Here is a 23,526-nt window from a genome sequence, read left to right as displayed (position 1 = left end):
CAATTTCTTCCAACACAAAATAAAAAACAAACTTTTCTAAAATCAGACTTAACAAATCTGTTTTCAAAATCTTGTATTAGTTCACACATGGTCAAAAAGATAACAAAATGTAAATTCTTTTCATTTCATTTTAATACTCTTTTTCAAGTTTTATCTTTCAAAATCTTCATGCAAAGTATCTTTTCGGGTGTTAAACTAACTTTCAAAATGAAGAAAATATAAACTTTAGCTTTACCAAATCATCCCACACACACACATACTCTTCTTCTATAAAAAAACTTTTTGAATTGCAATTCGAAGCCAAATCGAAACGATTCACCGATTTCTTCGATTATTTTTGTAAAGTGCTACATAAATACAAATTTCCTATACACGTAGTTGCATCTCTCCATGAGGTATTACATGTTGCAATGATAACATAGAAAATTCTTCTCACGTATTTTGTGTTGTCTGTGTGTGTGTGTGTGGGTCAGTGTCTATGTGAATGCATTTGAAAGATATATAATTGTGCATAGACTGTGAAGCAAAAAAAAAAAAAAACAAAAATCGAATCGTTTTGATTACAAAAAAGTAAAGTAAAAAAAAAAAAAAATCGAGAAAACTTTTCCATTATACCTTTTTTGTCCCGCGTATAGTCTAGAGATTATTATTTTTACAACGGAAGCTGGGAGTTTTTCGTTTCAGCGATTTTTCAAAGAATGTCGTTGAAGTAATTTGCAAAAAAAGATGTCAAAAAAAAGAAAACATTATTACAAAACTTTTAGAGCTTTCATACCAAGATTAAGTCATTTTACTTTCCGGTGAGAAGTTGCATATTATTCTCTCGTATAGTTGAGGTGGATTGTGTGTCTTTTCCTTTGCTGGCTTTGTCGTCGTCCTTTTCATATCCTTGAAAGAGAATAATGGAAATTTGAATATTAGAACTTGATTAAAGTTTTCAAGTGGAACATAAAATTTCTTCAAAAGTGCGAAAGAAGACTTTATTAAAACACTCAATTTTGTTACGTATACGCCACAGTGGCTGAATAATTAGTTTTTTTTTTTTTAACTTTTAGTCAAGGATTTGGTGGGTTATTCATTTTTAGTGATTATTAGCAGTTAATGATGTATTACACAAATATCAACAAACTATTTTCATACAAATACAAGCTCATTGGAATTTTCTTTATCATTTAACGCAGTTAGATACCTGGTATTTGAAATTGTGTGTTCCTCTGTTTCTCTGTATTTTTGATTTCAAAATTCGTAAACTTTCTTAATACCTTCATTATATGTGTGTATTGTATGTTTGTATATGTAATAAATTTCATCTGAAGTTGTGTCTCTAGTCCACAAATTCTACCAACGAAATGGGACATTGGGAGCTGCTGTGGTTCTTCACAGAGAACAATAATAAGAAGAAGAATTCAGTAAAGAATGACAATAAACTGCAGATACCAAACATAGTTTTGAAAGCAATGGCGTCCATCTTCCTGTAAATGGTATAGTTTCCTGAAAACCCCAATACACAATATAAAAGGGATAAAACTTTGAACATGCACATAGTTCAAAGGAAAATTTAATAACCCCAAGGCACTTGTTAATTGCAAACAACATGGGTCTCTCTTTCTCTCTGTGAGGAACTAAGCAACGACGACAATTGTCAACTCGAATGGAGTTGGAGTCGATGAGGAAATGATTTGTTGAACGATTTTTGTTCTTTGAGAATTTAGTATTTTATTGGAAAATCTATTTATTTCAGTTGGAGAGCGTTTCATCAATCGATGATTAAGTTCTTTGATTCCTTATCTTTTGTGTAGAGAGGGCATTTGTTCGATTGGAAGAATTTCTTGTAGAAGATTTGACTTTTAATTCAATGAAATTTTGTTTGTTTTTATTTTTTTTTTAATAACGTAATGGAGTTTTGAATTGTTTAGTTTTGGAATGAATTTATAAGTGCTTTAGGAGATTGAATCTTTGCATGTTTTTGTATTGTTTTTCAGGGGAAAATGGAAAATGAGTTAAAACAAACGTTTGAAGGTTCATATTTCTTGATTTTAAGTCTTTGCGCATTTTCGGTCAAATTATGTAAAAAAAGTGAAAAAAATGGTATTTTACAAAACAAGCCCAAAAGCCTGTAAGAAATTCGTTTAAAAATTGGAATATTTGTATCCTTTGACTTTGTTTAATAATTCCATATCCTAGTTAAAATCATATAATTTAGAAATTTGGAAAAAGCCTAATAATTTTTTTTGATAAAAAGTAACAATAGGCGTGTTTTTTCTATTACTCAGTAGCTACTCATTTTTGATTTTATTCGCAAAACAATAATAAAAATTACACAAGTACCTAAGTATTTGTTTTTATTCTTTTTCGAATAATATAAAAAAATGAGTAGCTACTGAGTTGTAGAAAAAACACGACCAATATATAAAAAGGGAAAGAATTTAAAATACAATTATCCTTTATTAATGATTATTTGGCATACTTTAAACAAAAAAATGTTTTGAAAACATAATCCTCTTAATTTTGGTATTTGTATCCATTAGCAATCAAACTAATTTCGAACACAAATTGGGTTATTAAGCTTCGTTAACTAATTTCTATTAAAACAACCCCAAATGAGAACCTTAAATTTTAATCCTATTCAAATATCGTTTTATAAATCAAAAGAAAACGAAGTTTTAACTTACCTTTCCAACAAAATTATTCATCATTGAAAAAGAGAAAAAGAGATATCACTGGTTGAAAGATGAAACAATGAAAAGCTTTTACATCAGCAACTGGACATAATATTGTTGCTTTAAAATTTAAAAAGGGGATAGTTCTGTGACGGCACAGTGGTGACAAAAATATCATATACCTATCTGATTTTTCATGTGAACATAATTAAATTAAATGAATGATAACGAACACATTTTTAAGTACCTTGTTTGTTCAAATTTTAAAACTAGATTCAAATAATGAACCAAAAATGCTGTAAAATATATATTTTCTTTAAAAATATTGATTTCGAATTTTCTTGTAAACAAATATTTTAGTGGCTTTGCGAATACTTCAAATATTATAACCTCAAAATAATTTTAAGAGAAGTTTTTTATGTCTAGTTTTTTATATCTTGAAGAAATCTTGTATATAACTACGGAAAATTAATACTCTTGTAACGATACCTCTTTTATTTAGTTTCGATAAGTAGTTAAGAAGTCATAAGGGAACATCTAAACTCAAATATATACAAATTGGTTAAATGCATAGCCTTAGCCCTCGTAGTCTCGGAAACTGTTCGCGCTAGAAGGTTAAGCACAAAAAGACGACAAAAACATACCAAAAGGAGAATGGTAATTTTGGCCCTGAGACCAATAACGATGAGTCATATGTCATTGGGAAGGTATTTTTGCGTAGATCAATTGTTTATATAGCGCTAAGACTCAATTCGCTGTGGGGAAAAAGTTATAGCCATAAATGTAGAACATAGTAAAAATAGGTAATAGACGGAGAAACGACCGCCGAATTACTGAGATCATACGGATAAGGGATAAAATTGGTGTCAAATGAAAGATAAGTTGATAGAGAAAATGAAAAAAATAGGGTTACCGCTTTTAAAATGGTAACTTCTATGTGGCAACCCTATTTTAAAAGAAATAATGGTATATTACATATCTTTGTAGTATGATCAAATAAGAACATTTTTTAAATGCCAAACGAAAACTTAGATGGTGAAAAAATTAACAAAATAATATCAGAAATGTTGGCCTTCAAATATGGCAACCCTATTAACGTTAAAAAAAAAAAAAAAAAACAAAATCAAAAAATATTTTTTGAACAACAGATTACAATTTTGTATCCACTGAAAGGCTCAACTCTATACCAATCTTTAGGTGACAAAAAGACGATCAAGTACTCGGGAACCTTACGGAAATCCTAAGAAATACTTTACAGCCAAAATGTTTGATATCATATGTTATCTTCTTACCTTCAACTCTTTCAAATTCCATACTTTTTGTAATAGTTTTTCTGTGTTTCTTAACATTTGCGTAAGGTTGCGCGTCTTTTTGTCAGCTAAAGATTGGTATAGAGTTGAGCCTTTCAGTGGATACAAAATTGTAATCTGTTGTTCAAAAAATATTTTTTGATTTGTTTTGTTTTTTTTTTTTTTTTTAACGTTAATAGGGTTGCCATATTTGAAGGCCAACATTTCTTATATTATTTTGTTAATTTTTTCACCATCTAAGTTTTCGTTTGGCATTTAAAAAATGTTCTTATTTGATCATACTACAAAGATATGTAATATACCATTATTTCTTTTAAAATAGGGTTGCCACATAGAAGTTACCATTTTAAAAGCGGTAACCCTATTTTTTTCATTTTCTCTATCAACTTATCTTTCATTTGACACCACTCATCAAGAAAAAATTAACGCCAGGGATAACCTAAGGCATTTTTAATCACAATATAGTTAAATTAACCAGAAATCAGTTAAATATACTAGAAAAATAGTTAAATATACTAGCAATTATATTATGCCTGCGTTATTTTCTTTCTGTGTACCATTTTGCTATCAAAAAAAAAAAAATCATAAAAAAAGGAACTTTTTTCCAACACTTGAAGTTCCCTAAATGTTTTATTCAGCAACCCTTAAGCCTTATATTAATTTTACTATTTTAAATGAAATTATAATATTTCAGCAAAAATGAGTAAGTAAACTTTCCGAATCAACTTTAAAATACAAACCCCAACAACTTTGTACCTATTTTGGTGCTTTTCCATCCTCTATCCACAAAAACCCTGAGATTTATATTTCATTTGGGAATTGCTCAAACAATGTGTGGTTTCCTGGTCAGAATATTCTCTTTCATTACCGGTTTTATGTTTGCATCCTTTTGAATGCCCCCCATTTTCAATATTATAACTCTGTAGATAATACATGTATATTTCACACTGATCCTGTGGATTCAAATGATGACGATGATTCTATCTCTATGTATTCTATAATAAATTTATAAATGCAACAATTCTATCGTTATCGTTAAAGTGTTGGTATATGAGCCATTGAAATATGCTTCTTCGTTAATTGTTGCTAGTTTAACCTCAAGTATTTTGCTGTCAAGATGCAAACTAAATGAGATCTTAAGATTTGTGAGTCCCTGTGGTAACATTAAATTGTGTGTTTGGGAATTCAAGAGTATTTGATTTGATTCATTGCATTAAATAGAACCATAAAAGGTATTTCAAGAATAAATTTATTCATTGACTGGTTTATTTCATTTTAAGAAATATTGATGTAGTTTATTTTTTAACTCAGAACTAAAAGTAATTGCATACAAAAAATTAAATATTATAAATAAATAAAAGTTTAATATAATTTTTTAAATAATAAATTCAATCTATTAAGTTTTTTTTTTCATACAATTTGAGCAAACTACTAAAATGAACTTCTTCATTACACAAATATTAAAGTAAATACCTTTTCGCTAAAAGGACGATGGAAATTCTGGTTTACGATGCACAACATAAAATGAAAACAAATATTTTCTTTTCTTCTCTCTCGGAAACTGTGTGTGTTTGGGGGCGAAATTACTTAATCAAAGAAGAAAAAATTCACAAATCATTGAAATTTATCGAATTTCATTCTGATTTCCATCATAAATTGCAATTGTTCAGCTTCAGCTTTCAATAAAAGAAAACAATGGTTCAATTTGTTGTGCCTTGGGCTAATATTTGATTTTTATCTTTGTACCTATTATTTTTTTTTTTGCTTCCGACTTTTTAAAATTTTTTATTTTTTTTTTATTCCTGATTACAGCCACGTTATCTTATAATGGTTGATGAGTATGTAAATGGAGGGTGTATTTTTTTTCAAGTCTTTCTCTTCTTTATACTGTTTTAGATTTGGAGAACAAATTTGATTACATTTTCTTTATTATTTATTTTAGACTTTAAATTTTAAATCAAATCTCAAAGGGCATACCGAAAAACAGAAGACAGATAATATTATTTCATGCCCTGAGGGAAGTTCAAACACGCGAGTCTCTTTTGCAATTGAAGTAAAATAATAAGAATATAAAACAAAGACAAACACAGAAGAGAAAAACAAAACAGAACGGAGTCTCTTACTTTTAATTGTCATCTTTTGAGTACCCAAGGATCACGAGAGGATAATTTTAACTTGCCCCATTATATTAATAAATTGAAATACACTGCTGTTGAAGGAAATAATATTTAAGGTAGTAAAATTTTTGTTTTTATATTGCAATTTAATTAAAGACACACTTCAAGAGTTTGGACACTAACCCGTTTTCGATAAACTAGATTTTCAAAAATAAAAATTCTTATATCAAAATCGTAAGAGGTAAATTTCATCATGTAACGTCAGATATAGACGAAACCGTGGTGTACAGATATTTTTTTTATTATTTTTCATATTTCCATCATTTGTTTAGTTGCTTAGGCTTTCAGTTGTTTGTTGTTTGGTTGTTATCTCAAATTCAATTTTTTATTTTTCAAAAACTTCAATAAAATTGCCCAGGACTGTAAATATGAGCTTTTAACGATTCTCTTGGCAGATTAAAGAGGAAGATAACGAAGATATTAGATAATTTGTTTTATGTCGTAACTCTGTTAAGGAGAAGTATGTATATTGAAAAAAAATTACATTATGAAATATAAAACAGGATCTAAAGTTTGAATACCAAGGTTTAGTTTTAAAATAGTTTCGTTTTTTTTTTTAGTTATGACTTGGTAGACTCTATCTAGACATTCTTGGCATTTTATTTTCTCCAAGAAAAATTGTAGAGATAATTTTCTTTAGGCATATCATTTCATTTTTTTGGTGACTTTTCAGAGTGGTTTTGGAAATATTTTTTGATGACCAAAAATTACTACGGAAGAAGTCTTTTAAGTGATTTTCATATGGTTCCAAGAAATAAAAACAAATCTCCTACACATATCGTCGGCGTAAAGCAAAATTGTTCTTAGTCACAAAAAGATAATTTTACAGGGCACGATTTTTAAGTTTCAAATTGGTTTGCAATTTTCTGCTCGTTCGCCATTAAACCCAAAATTGGACATAGAACAATTCCTATACAAGTACGTGTTTTCCTTAAATAAAAAGTGGACTTAGAACAAAATATGATGAGACTTAGAACAATCAAGAATACTCGGGCTCATTTTAAAAAGGCTCTTTCCTTTTTTTTATTTTTCTATGTCCCATTAATTTATATTATCTGCGGAATGAAATTTTTTTGACAGAACGGTTTTCAAATTTGGAAAGAGCACCCTCAAATTAGTAAAACTGCATCATTAACTCATTTTCGGTAAAAAGTGGATTTACAACAATTTTGCTTTACGCCGACGATATGTTAATCCAGTGTGAAATTTAAATATTCGTGTAAAATGCTCAGAACAAAATTGAAATACTTAGGTACTGATTGTAGCTAGTGATTATTTTGAATTAATGTATTTTTTTTAATTGTTCTACTTACAACGCTATTCATTTTATCCTTTGAAATACAAACTTTAAAAAACTTTTATAAGAAAAAAAAAATGCTCACAAAATTTTGGTACTCTGTCCTGTGTTCTGTCTGAATTAAAATGTTTTTGGGAAGAACTGTACCTTCCATAAAATCGTTTCTTTTTAATTTCTGATTTTCTCCAGACTTCAGGCAACTTGTAACTTTTTTGTTCACAAGCACAAAATTAGCTTGTATCCAAATCGCAAAAAAAAAAATTTTTGCAGTTCAAAAAGTTAAATCGAAAACTGGTTAAAAAAAATCAAATCTGAAAAAAGCTTTTTTTCATGATATCCCATTTTCTTAGAAACTGAAAAACTTAAAATCATGTGGTTTCCATTATTCAATTAAGAATTGGGATCTTATAATCTTATCTTGTTAAAATTTGTACACAACGTTATTTAAAAATGTTTGGTTCAAGACTTGGTTGTTGCTATTATGGTTGTTATTAAAAAATTACTTTCTTATTTTAAATCTGCTTTTTTTTAAATGAAAACTCGGTAGAAATAGACCCTCGCTAACACTGAAATTTTTGAATGTTATCTAGGTACCTACTCAAAATTATTTTCACAGTGTTATAATTTGAAAAATTCTTTAATTTTCCGCCAATTTTTTTTTTAACTTTAAACTTACCAAGCAGAAGAAAAAATTATGAATTAAACTGTTTTCTAAAACGGTGTTAAAGTCTTGTGCTACTAAGTTCAGACTTCTTGAAAAATGCTGATACAAGTTAATATTTTTGCTATAAATAATATGTTCATATTATGTATTTATGTTCTTTGAAAGAGTTATTATTTTTTTAAATATAAACAAAAATAAAAATCGGTTAAAAAATGTTCCAGGCTCGTGGATTTTTTTATAGCATACAGAACATAAAATGACATGCCAACATCGTTTTTGATTTTTTGAACTTTATTTTGCATAACTTTAATTGAGGTTTACATAACTACCTATTTAAAAACTGGCTATCATATAATTTTTGTATTAGGTAGTTATCTATTTTGAACAGAAATAAAAAATACTACTCAACTACTCTCAAAACAAATTTAAATAAATAACAAAAGTTCTAAGCCTTATATGTACCTACTCATATAATTGGTTCATTGATTTAGATCCTAAGCAAATACATCGTCTAACTTCTGCCCTCATATAGCCCTTATCGTTTCCTTTTGAATGACAAAACTTTTTACTAAAAAGTTTGAAATTTGTTGGGCGGACTTGAATTCAAAAATTTTCTTCAAGTAAAATTCTTCGTCATATACTCGACTCGACTCGTGTATGCATAATAAACTTTTCAAATTTGAAAACTTTTAAATATTGAATTAACCATTGAGCAAGGAGAAACCTTTTTAAATGGTTTTCTTATTTTAAATAAAAAAGTGTGTGACAAGCAAAATCCTTCTCAGTGAATTTTAATATGGTTCCTAAAAAAAAAATAATTGATATAATATTTAAAAGGAATTGGTTTCATGTATAATTTCTTCAAAAACATTAAATCATTAAAGTAGTTAGTTCAAATTTACATGTTTTATTAAGAATTCTAAAAGGTATTGAAGAGCTCAAACTTAAATGTCAAATACTCATACATGTTTCGCATTTTATTTGAATTTTTTTTACCAATATTTTCGATAAATTTGTGGGTTTCTAATCTCAACACACGAAACTTTAGCACATCCTGTGTTGGGTACGTGAAAGTTTTCCCAAAAATTCCCCCATCACTAGCTACGACTATTATATAAGTTGTGCTTCATGTAGATATTTGGTCGCAGAGCTTATACCCAAAACCCGCAAATAAAGTCCTCTCATGCCTGAGTTCAGTTCAGTTATTGACGACAGCAAAATGTGGTTTACATAAATTTTATTTTATATTCATTTTTGGAACTAAAATCGTGGTGGTTTTCTTGTTTCTTAATGGAAACGTTTCTACACATTGCTGAGAGGAAGATATTGAGAATTCTCTTATCGATTTAAATATACCTTGCAAAAAAAAAATGTTCAAGAATCATTAATTAGGAAATATACTCTGAGTATGAAATTCAATTTTTTTTAGATACAGTTAATATGTATTGGTTTTTTGTTTTGTAGGAAATAATTTGACCTCTAGCAGTCGTTCTCTTACAATTTTGTGTATCTTTTCATTTCTTTTTATTCAATCTATATAATTTTATTGAGAAAAGAAAATAGAAAAAGAAAAAAATATAAATTTCTGCCCGAGCAATCTTTCACAATGGAATTTTTACTTCCGAAAGCAGAACAAAGCAAAAGAAAAAGCAAAATGGAAAAGCAATCTATATACTTTATTGCATTCGAATTCAATTTCAACGTGAAGCAAAAATAAAAACAATTCCACGCTACAAAAAAAAAAAAAAAATAACAAAAATTGGTTTTAGCAACAAAGAGTATTATCTTATATTGAAAAAGTCTTTCTTTCTTTCCTTCCCCCTTATAGATTGGGAAGCATAGGTATATCCTTATAGATATCATTTAAACTTTGGTTGCAGGAAGATACAAGAATGCGGCATCCCAATAATCCTAAAAATACTTTGTGTTACTTACTCGATTGAATATACAATAGAAAAGAAAAATAAAATAAAACACATTTCCTGTTCAAGTCGCCAGTTTAAGGATATTCGCGCGCGGAATTCAAAGGGATGGGTGAATACTGAATAAGTTTATATCTTTGTTTTTGGTACACGAATGTTTTAGTATATTAATTTTCCAGCTCAGAAAACAACGTTAAAGCATTTGGTAGTGGGAATTCTCAGGTGGTACAGTTAAAGGATGTTTTTAGACCTCAAACAATTTGAATAAAAATTCGCTTATTTTTTTTCATAATTTCTTATTTAATAAAGAAAATGATTTGTTCTTGAATGTTTAAAATTCTGATGATAAGAAAATCTTATACGTATTATTTCGCATCCTTTTGAATTAAAAACCAACACCCTTTTATACATTTTTCTTTTATCCTTGCATTTTTTTTCGTTTTTCCTGCTTTTCCTCTAAATTGATAAAAAATACTTAAATACTCTCGAGATTTAAATTTGTAAATATTGAATTTATTGATATTAATTTTGGATTTGCCAGTAATTGAAATCCATTTCATTTAATGTTGGTTGCGGCTAAAGTAAGCATTGCAGTTATCGTCCTTTATGCAGCATATAGCAGTAGCTATGTATTTATATGCCTTCTGGTGAATAATTAAAGCTCATCAACACGCAATCATCATTACATTTTATTCTGATTGTCATGCCACGACAGCAATGCTGGCATTTATCCAAACGAATGGCAACTACACTGGACAGGACCAGGACACACGGTGTGGCTAGAGATAGGTAAGTAGTATCTACTTGGTTGATGCAGAATAAGTTGATTCTAATATAATGAAAATTTATTGAGCACATCCCACACCAATGTGGTGATGGTGTAGTGTCCTACTTTATTCCTCGCTCTCTCTCGTGATACCTGATTGTAATGTGTTGGTGTGGTATTGCCATTAACTGTTATTAATTTCGATGGTAATTTCACCATCTGTTTAAGTTCAACAATTTTGCAAACTAGAAAGGAATAAGTATGCTAATTGGGGGAAAAAGCCAATGTGATACCACTCTAGGATAAGGGATTTTGTTCTCGAAAATAAATGAATGAAAAGCAAAACACAAACATTTTTGGTCGAGAGTGCTTGCACACACAATGGTGGTCAATGCGTATGAGGTATGATGTTTATTTTTTAAAACAAGTATGAATGTGTTAAAATGTATTGATATAAATTGCTCTTAGAATTCAAGTTGCTTAATTTTTCTTAAATATGTATTGTTTTTATTCTTTATAGCTAATTGATAAATAATTATAAAATAAAAAAATATAAAATATGTTTTCCTAAATAAAAAAAAGTTCAACAATTTTAAATGAATCTTAGCTCCAAAAAAAGTATACAATTTGATTTGTCTTATTACGATGCATTTTGATAAAAAATAAATTTCAAAACCGTTTGAGTTGTTTTTCAAAAATAAAATAATTTTGAATTTTATTTTAATAATGTTGATATGAAATTTTGTAGAAATGTTGAATTTTGTAGAAACTGTATTAAAATCAGAGGTTGTTTTTTTTTGACACCGTAAAATCTGTAATTGGTCCCAAAAAGCGAATTATTCGCGTAAAACGTTTAAGAACTTAAGTACCAATAAACTTTCAATTTGTCATCGAAACGAAAAATAAAATGAATTATTGGCTTTTTAGGGCCAATTACAGATTTTATGGTGCCTTCGAAAAAAACTCACTTTCACCTAGATTTTTTAATGAAAACTCTTTGTTCTTGCTTTCTGTCCCAACGTATTTTTTAACATTTTTACCAAATTTATATTAATATTGTTTTTACTCAAAAAAACACCCTTTTTTAACCTTGATATTCTTATAGACACTTTAGATTCTTGTTTCTAATCTCAAAAGTAACATAATTACTGAATTTTATTAGGGTACCACTATCATTGCTTACTTTTTCCAATATACCCACATTTTCTCTACACCTAAAAAAATACAGCCTTTTACATGAAAAAAATGTAAGACATATTTTATTCATAATTGATAATTCCCATGGGAAAGAAAACATTCTTAATAAATTTTGTAAGGATACATTTTATACCATTGATTTTATCGGACTTATCGCGGATTTTCCATGTTTCCGAAAAAAAAACACCCTTTCGACTGAAATAATTTTAAAGACTGCTTAGATTCTTGGTTCCTGTTATAAGTAAAATATTTGTAGGGGAGAGTGGGGCCAAATGTAACACTTTTTTCTAAAATCGATGGTTCTCCTACAAATTTGAAAGTGGGTCAACCAGACCTTTTTTAAATTAAAGACCCATGTTTTAGCTCCAAGATCCATCATAAAAATTTAGCAAAACATAACGGTAATGTTGAAAAATGAAGCTTCCAAAAAAAAAATCGTGTTGTTTCAACTTACCCCACATACGGGGCAAAGTGTAACACATACCGGGGTAGGTTGTACCAAGAACTAAAAATAAGAGAAAAATACCTTTATTTGTTTATATTTATTTATTTTTAATTAATAACAATAAAAACAAACCTCAGTCATGAAATTTTGGTGCAAATTTGTAAAAAGTGGAGCAAATCCAAGATTTCCAGAGAAAATTTGACAGTAGTCTTAAATAAAAGTTATTCGAATTCATAAATTGTTTTATAAGCTTTATGAATTCAAGTGGTGGTTCAAAAATGTGTTTCCAATTTCAAAATAAATACAAATTCAATTACAAGCACTCATATTCAGGGTTGTTAATTATATTAGGTAAACAATTTTTCAGTATAGGTAGGTTTTTACATGGTACAACTTGCCCCGGAAAAATGTTACAACTAGCCCCAGCATGAAATTTGGCACATAAAATCAATTTAAAAAAAAAGCGAAACTGATATAGAACTAACATATACACGCTATTTGAGCCAAAACACAGTTGCATATAACAAAAAAACACTTAGCACTCTATCTTTTTCGGGTAAAGAGGTAGTGGTAGACCAAAAATAAAATTTAAAAAAAAAGTTACAAACATGCATTTTTTGGGCACCACTAGTGTAACTTCTCACCCTGTCGTCTAATCTTCATCTGAAGAAAATGTGCCGGTAGATATGCAAAAATTGAGCATTTTTCTCCTTTACGCGTTTCTTAATATTGAAAGGAACATCGCTTTTTTTAGCTGTTAATTCTTACCCCTGTTACATTTAGCCCCACTCTCCCCTACCAATTTTTATTGGTGTAACATTTTTGTCCCAGTTTTTCTGGTATGTACCTACTAATTCCGAATTTCATCATTTCATTAAAACAACCACACTTTCACTCAAGATAATTTTGACGACTTTTAGATTTTTAGTTCTGATAACAAACAAAATGTTTTCACAAAGTTTAAAAAATTAATAAAATTTATTTCAGTTGTTATGATATTTACATTTCTTACCCTTCAAAAAAAAAAAAAAAACACCCTCTCACCAAAAATATTTTTAAGAACTTTATGAATCCTTTGTGCCTGCTTTATCTAAAACCTTCATCCCGAATTTCATCAGTGTAGCATGTTTTTCACATGGTTTTCGGTTGCATTTTAACTGTTGAAGTAAAAAAACAAGCACCCTGTAATCGGCAATAACTTTTCTTAAAGCAATCGTATTGACTTTATTTTTATGTCATTAGATTCAACATTAAAAAAATGTGTCATATGGTTATATTTCACAAACAATTTTTGTCCGCTCTTCCTCTTTGGTCCTTGGTTCTTATCCCAAAAGCAAACTTTTTGCCAATTTTCATGAGTGTATTAAAATAAATTGTCGTTTGAAGTTTTATTGTATCATTCACCGTTTAGAAAATAAAAACGAGAAATAAAATTTCAAACTATCATATGAATTACAAAAGTATGATAATTTGAAACATGGTTTTTTAAAGCAGACTTAAACATATTAAATTCTATTTTTATTAGGTAATGAAGAATGAATGAATTAAAAAAAAAAAACATTAGTAAATTTAAAAATATAGTCTAAAAGTTAAGTACAATCAATGACCATCAAAATGATAATACTTTATTTCAATGTAACTTCAACATAATGTAAATAATATATGACATAAATTTGCTTGTCTGATAAATAAATCGATTCACACAATGCAACTGATTGAAAAGTGTTTCTAACCTCATTTCTTTAAATAAAAAAATTACATCTTCCTCAAACCACACAATAACTTAACAATCGTTTTCACATCACTGAGCTTGAGAGTATGTTCCTACGTTTACGTGTTCTATCGATAAGAAAGAACAACTCTTAACAATGATAATGGCTCTCAATCAAAACCATTCTGACGTGAAGAACATTTTCACATTCATAAACATCCATACCTACTCTCCTTAAAGGATTGAAAAACGATTTTGAGCAACAAACACGTTCACTTTAATGTAACGACATTTTTTTATAATGGAGACATTTTTTTTTTAGTTTCGCCCATTTCAGACTGATGCCAGTGAGCTGTGAAAATAAGATAATGTGTGTACTTCCAAGACCTTTTCGACTTTTTGATGTGATTGAAGCTCTTCTTGTTCTTGGTAAATGCCTTTTGTCATGCTGGCATATTGCTTAATTCTAAAAACAATTTGTCAAATTGTGTGAGTAAGATGATTTTTATGACTGCTATATGATATCAAGGATATCTTCAAGTCAATGATGTATCATGGCCATAAAAGGTAAAGATGGTTTTATAACTTAGAAAAGTAAAGACTGTTTTGAATAATGACATTTTTCAAACATAAAAACTTACATCATCAAGACTGCACTAATCTTGTCCAAGAGCTATCCTCTCGAAGAGTATACAAAAACTTTCCCACAACATTCTTCAAAGAATATTCGTTTGGGATTACCCACAGATTTAAATACCATTATCACTCTTAGGACGATGTTATAATTTGAATCCATGTATTCAGTGCCTGGATTTAGAATACCTTCATACTCTTACCTTCACAGTTCTTCAGTTCTTGTTAACAAATTTGTTCTGTTCCTCAAAATATACACATCTATTCGCATAGATACATCTAAATATTGACGAGAAAATTTGGCTTTGGTTCTTATACAAACTATAGAGAGCTTCGAATTTCAAAATAAGGAGACGACAATCCAAACTTTTGCAACTATATTCTATGAATACAAAGTATTCTACATTACGGAGGCAGCATGACTCCTGAAACAAATCTAAAGGAGCAGAACAAGACAGGAAAGAGCAACTTTTGATATTCACTGCCGATGCCGATGCCACTGCTACTGCTGCCGTTGTCGTCGCTTAGGTATTCAAACTATCAACTTCGTAACCACAGTTGCTGTCATTATATCCAATTAGGTTGAAACAATGTCGTTGTCCTGAGTCTCGTATAGAGTTGGTCCTAGGACCTAACTCACCAAAAAAAAAAAATAAGAAGTAAGTTCAAAAGAGATGATCAGGATACACTGAACATTTTATTCAACACACACACACAACACAATTTTCGAACATATAACCAACAGAGAGAACGAGGAATAAGAAAAAACTTTTTACACAGTGACTTTGCCTCCAAGCCTCCGGAAATGTTTCACAACTTATATATCCACACATAAATAGGTACCTACTGGATACTATTACTCCATATAAATACATATAAGTCTGACCATTGCCCTGAGGCAAGCAAAACTCAAAAAGGACTTCACTGGTACTGCACTGCACTGCAGCACTATGATAAATCATTTCGTTATGAAAACTTTTCGTTCTAATGAAACTCATGGGATCAAAGTTCATGCAACTATAAACGATATAATGGACAAGGATATGGTTTTTTTTTTCTATCTCTCTTTTTTATCTATATCCAGGATGCACAAAGATAGAAATCGTAGAGAAGCCACCGCATGTAACTGTATCCTACGTATATGTATAAGGAATATTTTGCCTTAATAATTTCTAATAATAAAAATGGCTTTGCAATTTTAGGACAATTACATTTATCTGCAAGCTCTACAATAAATCCGACATCCGTATATTAAAATGGACAAAGGACATACAAAAGTTTCATTTGCAATACCTACCTACAAAATAAGGTCATACTCTGCTTTAGGACACATTTTATCTAATTGGAATGCTTGTTAAAAATAAAATTTATAGATAAGTTTCTGAGATGGTTTTATGAATATTAATTTTTTGTAATGCTGAAAATTTTAGGTATACAAATAAGTCGAAAGTGAAAGGATTTTCATTTATTCGGGAATAAAATTATAATGCAATTAATCAATACCAAAAACAAAATCCTTTGCTGTATGGATGTAATATCATAAATTTTCCATGAAATTATGTACACAGCAGTTTTACGAAGTTGCAATTTTTCACAGGAACTATTTAAACTAGTTAGCTGTATGTATAAATTTGCTGACATTTTTTTTAATAAACACGTTGTTACGGTATGTTGGAGTTCATTTGAAATGTATAAGCAAATTTAACATTCATAATGAAGTCCAATGTAATTAAGGGGATTTTTTTAGTTATTTGTTATTACACAACCAGTTTTTTCTCCCATGAAATTTGTATTTAAATAAAGCTGAAATTAGAGGTATGGTCTGAGTTTAAATAGGGTATAAATTGGGGTAGTTGTGATTGTGAGTTCTGCATTTCTAGGATGATTTCAGTTCTTCCAGAAGTTCACTTAATTTGTTTAGAAGGGAGATCGCTTATATTTGGAGATCATGTTCCTATTTTAGCACCTTTGACAGAAATCACAACCAATTTTAAATCTACCATTTTCTCCGGGAAGAGGCTGTTTTTGGTGCAGTTTTTGAGATATATGTCGGATGATGTCTGATGAACGAAGTTGGTTACATCAGTTGGATATCTTATCTCGGGTGCCCAGGTTTGGAGATCATTTTTGAGATAAGTTTTAATCCTTTTTCGATTCATAGTCATAGTTAAAATGCTGAAATCTATTATAATTTTACGTTATGAAAATAATTTCAAACGTCTCCAGTTCAATGCAATTTTCGGTTCGTTTCATAAAAAATTGTTTTCAAAATGATTAACAAGAGGAAGAAGTATCAACAACAAGAAATAAAATAGCAGCAGAGACTATTTTCAGTAAACGTCAAAGTGACATTAGCCAAAAAAAATATAGTCACCGATAACAGAGAACCATTGTAGACTATGAAAGGCTTTTAACAGCTAAAGATAATGATTAAATTTAAAAAAATCGGTTTCACGTCCAATTCTCGTAATATAAAAGTTTAAAAAATACAAATCTCTAAAAATTACAAAAAAAATTGTTTAAATACAACAAAAATAAAAACAACAACAACAAAAAAGAAGCCAAGCCAAGAAGTCAAGCTAGAAGTGGTTAAAACTTACAATTCTGTTGATTAAATATCCATTACACGAGTTTTTTTTAGGAACAAATATAAAAGTGCCTATCTTTTTTTCCATTTTTGAAAAACTAATATAGTTTTTGTCATCTATTTTAAAGGATTTGACTAAAAACTAAATAGAGCATTTAAGGAAAAAACTTATACTTTGCAATTCAAAATTAAAAATAATGAACTTAAATATAAAAACATTTTTAATTTTTTTCTAAAATTTTGACTTTGAAATTAAATTTCTCAAAAATTATTTACTTAATCAACTTCAAATGAACATCCAATTCAAGTATAATATTTTAGCTTTAAAAAAAGATAAAAGACATTATAATATGCTTTTGCTTTTTGTTAAAATTTTTTCTCCGATTCAAAGTCAAAATGCCTGTTACTCAAAATCGGGATCAGGTACGATTTTGAAATTTACAAATTTGGAAAACTGAAATCATTTCGAACAAATCTGCATCATCTGCCGCGTCTTCAATACCACCGTGCATTGAGAGCAATAGTGACAGAGCAAGAAAAACCAATAAAAATTTAATGAAGGTCACTTCACTCCTGCTCTCATATATCGTGCCTAGACAAATTTGCATCTAATCAAATAACGCTTGATAAATTGTATTTATTTATTTAAAACAAAGTAAATGCTGTAAAATCAACAGTAGGTACCTATATAAACACGATTGAATAGATTTTTCCAATGAAAAAAATAAAATATCGGCAATAGTGACCAGGTTTATAAGTACCTACTTATTACCATAAACTAAAGAACAAAAAAAAAAAAAAAAACACCAAACAACATTATTTTTTTTACCTCAAGTTTTTTTTATCAACATTATAGGAAAATTTCCAATCAGCTGATGCACAAAAGCCTTCAATATACATTCACAACCTTTTGCAAATAAATTTGCAAAAACCCTAATAATTAATTCAAACCACTGGATTCTATCAAAAACAGGCACCATTATCCTAATGTATTTTATTTTTCTGCGGGAGCAATTATGCAAATTTTCCCGCACATTATCGCCATTGTGCTTTTTGTAATGAAAAGTGTGAAGGAAAGCAATAGGTAACGGTGGCACGGTGGCGTCATATAGTCACACAAAATTTAATGGTGAATTTCAATTGTGTTTGTGTGTGTGTACTGCTCTTATGCTCTTATAACGTTAATTATACATAACATTACACCCAATATATACGGTTATGTATATCTGTTCGCATTCTGACTGTAATGCCTAATGGTTATTAGGTATAGTGTTTTTTTTTTTTTTTAACAGGTCTCTTGTGTACACGTGTGGGTCTTTTTAAATTCACGTAACAGTAAATTTTATTTAAATTAAATGTAAATATGCAAACAAATTTATATAAGTTCGATTTATTTTATTTGGAGGTTAACTCAAAAATTTATTTTATAAACAAAATGCACGATGCAGCAGTAAAAGTACTTGCTTAAATAAGAATTTTTAGGTGTCTAAAAATAAACGTTAAATTTAATATTAAATAAATATTTAATTTAACATTTATTTTTAAACGCCTAAAAATTCTTATTTCGAAAATAATAAAAAAAAATAATTTAAAAAAAAATATAAAATGCTCGCAATAGATAAAAAGACAAATTTTTGAAAACTGTTGTTCAAACATATGAAAACGTAATTTGTATTCCCTGATTAAGATTATATTTTATAGTTGACTGCCATTTTTTAACAATATATATTAAATAATAATTCAAAAAAGATTACAAAGCTTTGCAAACATAATTTAAAGTCATCAATTATTACAAGGAAGAGTAGGATATAATGTTACTTCAGAGAGATAAGGATTTGTTTCTCTTTCAACTGAATTTCTCTTCTGTCTGTATTAAATTAAAAGCTTTTTTTCAAGATACAAACATAATAGAAACTCAATATCTACAAATAAGAGAAGATGTAAATATGTATTTTATTTGAATTTCTCACGACCCGACCAAAGCACATCTGTTGAATCTATTTACATGTTTATGTCTAAAAAGAGAAAAGTAATGTATTGAAATGGAAAGTACTAAATTTTTAAGGAGCTTTTTCTATACTCCTTAAATTTTTAGAACTCTCAATTACAATACATTACTTTTCTCTTTTAATAATTGCAATTTTTGGGAGATTTTTAAATGTAAATGATAAGGAATAATTGAAATATTTCAACACGCATGACATCGAAATTAGTGCTAAATTTAGATATTTAAGCTTTCTTATTGAATAATAGAGTACGTCTGTTATTCTCTTTTATACTTAATTTAAGCTTTTAAGGATGTCTTTTGTCTTGAAAAAATAGCTTTAAGTTTGACAAGGTTATGTAACAGCTTTTATGTTTTAAAGCTTTTAAAAATCACAATTTATGTATTTAAAATTTAATTTGTTTATTTTTCTTAGGAGCCCTTCCTAAAATAATGTTAGATGATGATATTTGCCTTTAAGAACATGTACTACAGAAATTTGATGTTTGTTATTTTATTATTCAGTCTCTCCTTTTAGCAGATGTTGGTATAGGTATAATACATTTATAATTTGATATTATATAATTTAAATTTATTTTATTCATGATTTTCTTAACTTTCAACTGTTATGAGTTTTCAGAATTAGATCAGAAAACAATATTTATGTCATAAATAACTTTAGGTATTGTAAAATAATTTGTTATAGTTCTATAACCAAATATATTCCGCCAGTATATTCTCAAGCTCTGATAAGATGTGACTACACAAAACTTTAATTTATAATAACACTAGCTAACCCCCAGTTATTGGACATTGTTAATGGAATAATGGCACTTGATTCTGAAGGCCGAATTACACTTCAAAACAATTTATAAGTGTATTTCCAAGTATTAAAACAAATTACAAAAATCATGCTTGGCTGAGTGAACGTGCAATAATGGCTGGTTCAAATAAAAATGTGTCTGAAATCAATGCAATAATTTTAAACGATATAAATGCACAATTTTTTGCCTACAAATCGGTTGACCCTATCACAAAAATGAATGCAATGTATCAAATTGAATTCATTGGGTATACCAGGACTGCCTCAACATCATTTAGCTCGGAAAGAAGTAGCGCCCATTATTATGCTTCGGAACATACAGCCACCTAAACTTTGCAATGTACAAAACTTGTCTTGAAGAAGTTAATGGCAAATCTAATTGAAGCTACCATTTTTTGTGAAAAACTCAAAGGCGAAGATGTGTTGATTCGTCAAGGTCCAATGATTCTGTCAGATTACCCATTTGAATTCAAGCGTCTTCAATTTTCTGTAACATTGGCATTTACTATAACCATAAATAAGGCACAAGGTCTATCTTTAAAAATATGTGGTATTAATTTAGAGAATCCTGTTTTTTCTCATGGTCAACCTTATGTTGACTGTTTGCGGGTAAGAAAACCATCTGCTCTATTTACATATATAAAAGATGGAAAAACAAAAAGTGGTGTGTATCAAAAAGCCTTGCCATATTTTTATTTTTGGCTTAGGTATATTAAAATTATATAAATGCTTTTTTAGAAAAAGTTTCGTCTAAATCAAATAAGTAGTTTCGGAGTAAATTGGATTAAAAAAAACCGTTCTATGGCAGGTACCGTTAATAATGATTTTCAAAATAAATTTTTTTTTTTTGAAAAATAGACCTTTTTGTAAAACTTTTATTTGAATTTTTTTGACAAAATCGTTGGAGCCGTTTTCGAGATATTTCAATTTTACTAAAATCGGTATATGACAAGTACGGTTTTTTTGGTCCAAAAAAAAAATTAATTCCCAAAACCCTCTGGAGAGTCGCCAAATAACGCTACATACCAAGTTTTACATAAATCGGTTCATCCGTTTAGGCTGTAGCTTCGTTTACAGACAGACAGACGGACTTCCGGGACCCACTTCTTTGGCATTCTCTATCATCGTAATGTCAGGGGGAAAAATGTTATCTCAACTTTTTTTGTAGGAATGGAAAACTTGATATATAGTACGTACCTATATCGCAAGTAAAAATAAAATTTTTTGGTGCATGCTGGTGAATTTTTTTTGTACTATTTACCTGCGCGTGAATTCCATAGGAAACGTCTTTTGGAGCTTTTCCCTTTTTGTACCTTATTTTGTATCAGAAAGTATGAATTCTTTGACTTTTTTAAGACTATAAACAATAATATTTATTATTTTGAAAGCCTGTCTTAATATATTTTTTTTTTTACAAATTAAGCTTAGTTAAACTTTTTTATAATCTAGAGTGTTTCTTCACTCGTAAAAATTGACAGCTATGTGAAGATGGGAGAAAAGGTATTATTTTTTTTTTGATACAAACCATCTACATATTAATACCTTTCAAACAAAACAAAAATTACCAAAATCGGACCAGCCAAACGCGAGTTTATCGGCCACACACACTTAACGAACTCTCTTTTATACCTATATAAGATATGAAAATATTATTTCGATTTTATTAGAATTAAGCGGAACTTTAAAACTATAAATTTGCTTATCGGTTTTTAAAAATTCCAGTACGTTCACTTTTAAGGGAAATACAGTCACTTAAAAACCTTAAAAAAAATTGGATTGTTTTTTGATCCCTTAAGAAAGTCATTGCAATTTTTAAGGGTCTTTAGAATCCAATCCTTTCAATTTGATAAATAAATGGCTTATATGTATGTTGAAGAAATAACATCCTAAACTTCTACTCCAATAGGTGTAAGTAAATCGTTTATCGATTGTAACGAAAAGCACACCTCTTAATAATTAAATTCAGTTATATGTGTTCTAAAGGTGCCCAAGAGAATATAACGTTGGCACAAAGCCAAAACCACGAATCTGCAAAATTGTAGTTTTGTGAAAAACGTCTTCAAAGTTTTGGAAACACATGCAATCTTATGGAAACTCGTGCAACAAAAAATGATATTTTAGGCTTCTAGACAACAGATGGAGGATTGGGATTAACGCAGTGAATAGAGGGACCGATAACAAGTAAAATGGCACATTAAAGTAAAAATGTCCAAAAATGCAGATTCGCGGTTTTGGCGTTGTGCCGACGATAATATCATGTCCCTAAATCCAACTCATTCATTAAGAAACTGAATTCAAACTTTTGCAAATCAAATTCACCCATTGAATTCAAATACCTAATTGAAAAGATTATAGCATCAATTGCTAGTGAAATATTTAAATAAAGGTTAATTTGATTTGCAAAATGTGAATTTGGAATTTATGTGAAATTCTATGTAAAGAGTTTCCTCTATTTTAATATTTTAATTTCTATTAAAATATAAATTTTCCCCCCAAAATTAATTTTTTTATTCAGTACCTAATTTAATTTTATTTTCAAAAAAAAAAAAAAAACAATCATTATAAACCTGAAACATATCTTTCTCGAAAAGCGATAAATCTATTAATAAACTTTTATTCGAATAGCAAATTTTTTTAACATTCTCCATTAATCTTTCAGTTTTTACTCTCTTAACCATTTCGATACACATCAATTAAAAAACTCAAACAAGCGAGAAAAAAACAAATAAAATAACAGTATACGGAAACTGCAATTTCCTATGGCAATACGAACGAACTTTCCAGTATACGCATAAGCGAGTTAAATTTTGGTGTTCAATTTGGAATTTCACAATTTTAATTGAATAAAAAAAAAAAAACGTTTTCTGATGCATATTCCATTGGTTCTGCACGTGACTATTATGGCCATCCGGGTGGATCCAATGCAGGGTGAAAGCGGTCGATGAGCAAATAGACTCCACGAGGAACAGTGTTGCTTTCTGATTTCAATTTTGTTTTCCTGAGTGTTGAAAATCAATATTATCCATATTGTTACTTTGTTGCTGGCAATAAAAACATGTTGAATGTGATGCAGATGCTGGCCATTTAATTTTTGGCCTTTTTTTTGAAAAATTATTATCGCCTTGTGATAGAAATCGTTATTAACGATAGATCCTCTTATTATTTTTTTAATTTCATACATTCTCCCAAACAACTTCTTCAATTTTAACAATATTTGTTATGTTAAAACTTTTAGGTAATTAGTAATTAAATAATTATAATTAAATTTTTTTTTTGAAAATTCAATTAGACAAAAAAAAGAAGTTGAATTTTTTTTGGTCTTAGGTGCTAATTAATGTAATAATTCCTAA

The 23,526-nt window shown here is 28.9% G+C and overlaps 1 long non-coding RNA gene across 1 annotated transcript; it reads right to left on the bottom strand.

The window, feature by feature from the left end:
* Nucleotides 1-615: 615 nt before the first annotated feature.
* LOC129910574 (uncharacterized) lies at nt 616-21,556 on the bottom strand. The gene is made up of 3 exons (XR_008771526.1): nt 21,438-21,556; nt 795-888; nt 616-664 (listed from the first exon to the last, which is right to left on the bottom strand). It is a non-coding gene; the product is annotated as an uncharacterized LOC129910574 (long non-coding RNA).
* Nucleotides 21,557-23,526: the final 1,970 nt, after the last annotated feature.

This window comes from Episyrphus balteatus, chromosome 2 (assembly GCF_945859705.1).
Source record: "Episyrphus balteatus chromosome 2, idEpiBalt1.1, whole genome shotgun sequence".
Classification (NCBI taxonomy): domain Eukaryota; kingdom Metazoa; phylum Arthropoda; class Insecta; order Diptera; family Syrphidae; genus Episyrphus; species Episyrphus balteatus.
Note: the sequence above shows the minus strand (reverse complement) of the source record. Positions and strands in the feature narration are given on the sequence as shown.